Raw genomic sequence first — 6,746 nt, 5'->3', positions numbered from 1 at the left:
GTTTACACCTTAGAAAAACACAGGGGGAAAGCTCTTGGAAAAAAAGAGGGGGAAGAAGGGACAACAGCCAGGTCCAGGGAAGAATTGAAGCCTGGCCCAAGACACCAATGTCTCATTAGAATTCTTCTAAGCACAGTCTAGGGCCAGCTCCAGCCCACTCCTCTGGCTCCCTGGCTGAGCATTGCCTAAAAAAGTCCAGTGAAGAGAGGCAACAAATATACAGCATCTCCTTCCCATTATGCCAGAAGAAGGGACTGGGATCTTCCCATTCTTCTAAACATTAAGTTTTGGGAGAGAGAAGAACTAAGAAGCAGGGCAGGAACTAAGAGGTCCAGCCTAGTTATTCATCCAGAAATTTGAGGATACTCCTCTTCTCCTTTAGTGTTTTCCAGGCCTGGTCTTTTTCCTTCTTGGTGGGAATCTTCTTCTGTCAGGCAACCATGATCTTCTGGAAAGCATCCATTACATCGTTGTCTGCCATGTGTACCTATTACCTCAGGTCCTGATGATTTACTTCTTTTGCCAACCTCAGGAGAACACGTTTCTTGGTTCAATTGTGAGCACTGAGTGCCTTTAATTCAGCCTGCCACTTCCTCAACAAGTAAGGATTTCATCCTCTGAGTCCTCAGCAGGCCTGTCCTCAGATTCCAGCAGGCCCTGGGCTATCATCTCCTCTTTTATGAGTTCCTCCAGAGATTTGGTATGGGGGACACTGAATGACTTATTCTGATTTCAAAGGGAAGTACTGGCATCATCAGGTCCAGATTCTTTGCCAGACACATCTGGGATAGGGGAATCTTCCATGTGGGAGATAATGTTTTCCTCCACCAGAGCCTATATGAGTTGTTGAGTCAGAGGGACACCCATCTTCAGGCTTCTCGTGCTGGGCCTCTGATTTTTTCAGCAGTGCATCCATCTTTGATGTCCAGTTCCATTAGAGGTGCCATAATGCCTTTCTTCTTGTCAGCTACAGCTGCTGCTCAGCTCCATCTTTCTGCTGTTCAAGTAAATCCTTCTGGGCCCAACTCTGGGAATAATGCTTCCCCAGAGGTGGGTCCTGGTAATGCTCAGCCTCATCTTCTGGGGGCTTACGCAGCTTAAGCAGAAGTGTTTGTACTTCCTCCCTGGTGATGTCAGCAAAGTACAGTTCCACAAAGGCCCAGAGCCTGTTAGGAGAATCTTTCTTGGGAATCTGTGGCACATTAATGGAGTCATCTGTGAACTCATATTCCTGAATATTGGACTAGAGGTTCTTGTACTTGGACTGGCCAGGGCCAGGACCTGACCTGTGGCCGTCCAATTTCTGTTTTTTGGGTTTTTTATGTTTTGCAGGGTCCCCTGGTTCATGTTCTTGGCCCAGCTTTAGGATTCACCAGGCATTTTTCTTATTCTGCCAGTGAGTCAGGATCTGGATCTCAGCCTCTAACACCCAAAGAAGTCAGTTGGCTGAAGAAATGTAAGGGAGAAATGGGGTTAATTTTAACAATCTTTGACTTGATTATTTAAGAGTGTGGTCATCAAGAATTTAATTAATTTCAGAGATTTTTTTTTTACAATTTATTTACAAAATGTAGAAAGAGTGAAGCAAGAAATCAATGAGGATAAGGTAAGATGTCTAGCTTAATTTACTCCTGGCTCCTCCAGGCAAGGAGAATTAGTTTTAACTGACCTCAGCAAAGCCAAGGACCTGGAAAGTGTCTCTCATGAGTAGGTCTCTCCAAAGGAAAGATCTTTTAGAAAAATCCAGCAGTTAAGAGTCAGCTTTTCACTCACCAAGTGTCAGTCTAACAGCAGATCAAAGAATGAAGAATTACGCCAGTCTCCACTTCCAAAAAATGAAGAACTGTCTCTCATAGGAAGTGTGTCACTTCCTATGTCTTCCTCTAATTTTATGTCTACCCATCACAATTGAAGCTCTGCTCTAAGACTACCCAGAAGGCTGTCAGTTGATTCTGATTCATCACCCACTATTGCTCACATGGGTCACAGACCTCTCCCACTCAAGTGTGAATGGAGTGTTTACACCTTTGATGATTAAATCTAATATGGGCAGATCTTCATACTCAACTTTAAGTACCATGTTCTAAAAATAGAGAGGGGTTATAATTTATTCTTCACAATAATGGGAGAGTTAAGTATTTTCATTGTTATAATCAGGGGAAATGTTAAATTTAGTCTTAACAGAAAGAAGAATCTCCAGCTCCAATTGAAGAGTTTCAGGGTCCTCAATGCCAATACTACCGTCTTCTGAGCAGGCCAGCACTGATGTATATCAGCGAAATACTTCCAAATGGTCCCCCGACTTGAAGTCATGAAACTTCAATAGGAAGTCATTTAGCTAACTCATAGCCTTTTTATGCTCTATAGGGCTTCGCAGATCAAGCACAATCTGGATCTATGGGGCGAGCACTCAACTGGTCTCAGTACCTTGAGGGAGGCAGGCAGGGGTCCTTGAACACAGGTAACTTCTGGCCCTGTGCAGATGGGCGGAGCTGCCCACTGTGACAGGAGTGGTGCAAAACTCTTGTGAAAGACAGAGGAGATGAAGTCTCTCCTACTGAGAGTAATTATTTTCCCATTTGAAATAGTTTATTTAGTCAATTTAGAACATTATTCCTTGGTTAAAATAATCACATTATTTCCCTCCCTCCCTTCCACGCACCCTTCCCACAGCCCACACATAATTTCATTGGGCATTACTTGTGTCATTGATCAGAATTTATTTCGATGTTCTTGAGTTTGCACTAGGATGATCATTTGGTGTCTACATCCCCAACCATATCTCTTCCATCCATGTATTCAAGCAATTGTTTTCTTTCAGTGTTTTTACTCCCACAGTGTTTCCTCTGAATGTGGATAGTAGTTTTTCTCATAGATTCCTCCAAGTTGTTCAGGATCACTGTATAGCCACTAATGGAGATGTACATTACATTGGATTGTACCACAGTGTATCTATCAGTCTCTGTATACAATGTTCTCCTGGTTCTGCTCTTTTCACTCTGCATCAATTCCTGGAGATTGTTCCAGTTCCAATTGCTCCACTTTATTATTCCTTTGAATGCAATAGTATTCCATCACCAACATATATCACAATTTGTTCAGCCATTCCCCAATTGAAGGGCATGCCCTCATTTTCCAATTTTTGGCCACAACAGAGAGTGCAGCTATGAATATTCTTATACAAGTCTTTTTTCTTATTAACTCTTTGGGGTACAAACCCAGCAGTGCTATGACTGAATCAAAGGGCAGACAGGCTTTCAGCACCCTTTGGGCATAGTTCTAAATTGCCCTCCAGAATGGTTGGATCAATTCACAACTCCACTGTAAATATTAAATTTTAGGGAATATGGGAGGCTGAGGCAGGTAGAAATTAGTTTCTCTCTGCAAGGAGTATTATTTTTTAGAGGTTTATTAAAGGTTAAAGATTAAAGAATATACAAGTAAGAAACATGTGCCTAGGCCAGAGGCCTAGACAAAATAACCTCACATCACACAAGAGACCGCCTGCTCCAAAACGGAAGTCCAAAAAGAGCCAAGAGCCCTCAAAAGCCTTTAAATCAGCTTAAATACCTTCTCGATCTCGGCCCAGGTGAGATTACAAGGCATTCTGGGGAACTGGAGCAAAGGCTCATGGGGATTGTAGTCCTGTATTCGAGTCTATTTTTTACACCACCAGCAATGCATTAATGTCCCAAATTTGCCACACCCCCTCCAGCAATCATTATTTTCCTTTGCTCTCATGGTAACCAATCTGCTAGGTGTGAGGTGATACCTCAGAGTTGTTTTGATTTGCATTTCTCTGATCAAAAGAGATTTAGAACACTTTTTCATGTGCTTATTAATAGTTTTGATATCTTTAACCAAAAATTGCCTATTCATGACACTTGCCTATTTATCAATTGGAGATTGGGCTGATTTTTTGTACAATTGGTTTAGCTCTTTATAAATTTGAGTAATTAGACTTTTGTCAGAGGTTTTTGTAATGAAGATTGTTTCCCAGGTTTTGCTTCCCTTCTAATTTTGGATGCATTACTTTTGTTTGTACAAAATTTTTTAATTTAATGTAATCAAAATTATTTATTTTACATTTTGTAATTTTTTCTAAATTTTGTTTGGTCTTAAAATATTTTCTATCCCAAAGATCTGACAATTCTGTATTCACTTAATTAACTTATAATTTCCTTTTTTATATTCAATTCATTCACACATTCTGAATTTTTCTTGGTGAAGGGTGTGAGGTGTTGATATAAACCTAATGTCTCTGGTTCTGTCTTCCAATTTTCCCAGCAGTTTTTATCAGATAGTGGGTTTTGGTTCTGAAAACTAGGATCTTTGGATTTATCATAGACTGTCTTGCTGAGGTCATTTACACCAAGTCTATTCCACCCATCCTCCTTTCTTTCTCTTAGCCAGTACCAAATTGTTTTGATGACCACTACATTATAGTATTGTTTGAGCTCTAGGACTGCAAGTCCTCCTTCCTTTGCATTTTTCTTTTTTCATGATTTCCCTGAATATCCTTGATCTTTGTTCTTCCAAATGAACTTGTTGTGTTTTTTTCTAATTCAGTGAAAAAGTTTTTGGTAGTTCAATGGATATGGTACTAAATAAGTAGATTAATTTGGATAGGATTGTCATTTTTATTATCTTAGCTCATCCCACCAATGAGCAATCAATGTTTTTCCAAATGGTTAGATTTAGTTTTAATTGTGTGGAGAGTGTTTTGTAGTTGGGTTCATATAGTCCCTGTGATTGTATCAGCAGATAGATTCCTAAGTATATTATATTGTCTAGGGTGATTTTAAATGGAATTTCACTTTCTAATTCTTGCTGCTGAAATGGGTTGGAGATAGATAGAAGTGCTGATGAGTTATGCGGGTTTATTTTGTATCCTGCAACTTTCCTAAAGTTATTGATTGTTTCCATTAGCTTTTTAGTTGATTCTCTAGGATTCTTTAAGTAAACCATCATATCTTTCGCAAAGAGTGATAGCTTGGTTTCCTCATTGCCAATTCTAATACCTTCAATTTCTTTTTCTTCTCTAATTGCTACTGCTAGTGTTTCTAGTACAATGTTAAATAATAGAGGTGATAATGGGCATCCTTGTTTCACTCCTGATCTTATTGGGAAGGCTTGTAGTTGATCCCCATAGCAGATGATTTTTGCTCATGGTCTTAGATATATTTGGCTATAAGATTCCTGGGTGTGGTCAGTTAGAGATTAAGTACCAGAGGTGATCTGTGGATTCTTTCAATCTCTACTTTTCCCTCTTGTTCTAGAATATCGGGGCAGTTTTCTTGAATAATTTGCTGTAGTATTATGTCCAGGCTTTTTCTTTTGTCATGGTCTTCTTGGTAGACCAATGATTCTTCAATTGTCTCTCCACAAAAGATTTACTATATCCTCTGTTTTGTGAATGAGATGCTTTACATTTCCCTCAATTTTTTTTATTTCTTTGGTTTTGTTTTATAGTGTCCTGCTGCTTTGTGAGGGTCACTTAGTTCTAGTTGTTGTATTCTGATTCTTAAAGACTGGATTTCAACCCTGGCTTTTTGGTCTCCTTCTCCTTCTGGTCTGATTTTCTTTAGAAGTCATCTTTCATTCCCTTTACCTCATGTCTCATCTCCTTAGCTTAATCTTTCATCTTCTTTGCCTCATCTTACATCTCCTTTGCCTCCTTTTCAAGCTGGTTGATTTTGGCTTTCAAGACAATATTTTCTGTTTGTTTCCAGATGAATTAGCTTAGTATTTAAATTCTTTTCCCAATTGTACTTAGCCTCACTTAATTGTGTTTTGAATTGCATTTTGACTTCTTCTAAAGTCTGTATCTAATTCGGTGGGATTTCTGATTTGTCTTTTGCTGATCCCTTCCCCTCTGTTTCCTTGACTCTTTGCTCATTACTTGTGCAGAAGGTGTCTATTGTAATTTCTTTCTTCTTTTTCTGCTGTTTGCTTGGGTTTACCCCTTCTTTGCTCCCCGTATTTGTCTGTGTTCTTGCTCTTCTCATTTTTTATTTTTTTTTGGTTGGTTTTAGGACTTTCTGTCACTCTCTGCTCTTGGAGCTTTGTCATATCTCTCAGTACAGTTTCTGGGGGAGGAGTGTTGGGTTTGAGATTCCCTGTCCCCTGGAGGCTTTTGATTGGATTAAAGTCCAGCAGTAAGTGAGTGATGGGTTTTGGAACTTGGGCTCCCATGAGCTCTGAAGACATCTGAAGGGATTACGTTGAGCTGGGTTGGCCTTGATGTTCCCTAAGGCAAAAATCTCCTGGAAAACTGGAGTAATATGCAGAGTGCCAGATATACTGATTGGGCTGCCACCTCTTCACTCTCTCTCCAGCTGTTTCCCTGCCTCCTGTGTTTGACAATCTGAGCCTGGCATAGCACTGCTGACAAGGTACACCCTCCAGACAAGCACCTTTGCCTGTCCAGATATTCCAGCTGCCTCTGAAGGCTTAGAGCCTTAGGTGGGTGTGGGGGGGAGGTTTTTCCTGGGACCTTCCGTCTACCTTCCCCTAAAACACGAGTATTCACAAATTCTGGTTTTGGGGGGGCATAACATTCAGATATAGTAGAGCAAAAAGGTTCCTTGGTTCTATCTTGTAGTGAGGTTTAATTTTTGGCCCCTGGAGGCATGCAGTTTGTGATTCGTCAGAGAGTGTGTTCTTCGGAGCTGGCAGGAAGCCCAAGTCCCATGGACATGCCCACTGTGCAGGGCAAGCAGTCAGCCCAGAGCCTTAGAGCCCAC

General features: G+C 40.5%; 1 pseudogene; it reads right to left on the bottom strand.

Annotated features, from left to right (window-relative positions):
• Positions 1-340: 340 nt before the first annotated feature.
• Positions 341-2,347, bottom strand: LOC100619707 (transcriptional adapter 3-like; annotated as a pseudogene).
• Positions 2,348-6,746: the final 4,399 nt, after the last annotated feature.

Source organism: Monodelphis domestica, chromosome 1 (genome assembly GCF_027887165.1).
Source record: "Monodelphis domestica isolate mMonDom1 chromosome 1, mMonDom1.pri, whole genome shotgun sequence".
In the NCBI taxonomy this organism is placed as follows: Eukaryota; Metazoa; Chordata; class Mammalia; order Didelphimorphia; family Didelphidae; genus Monodelphis; species Monodelphis domestica.
This window is presented reverse-complemented; position numbering and strand designations above follow the sequence as displayed.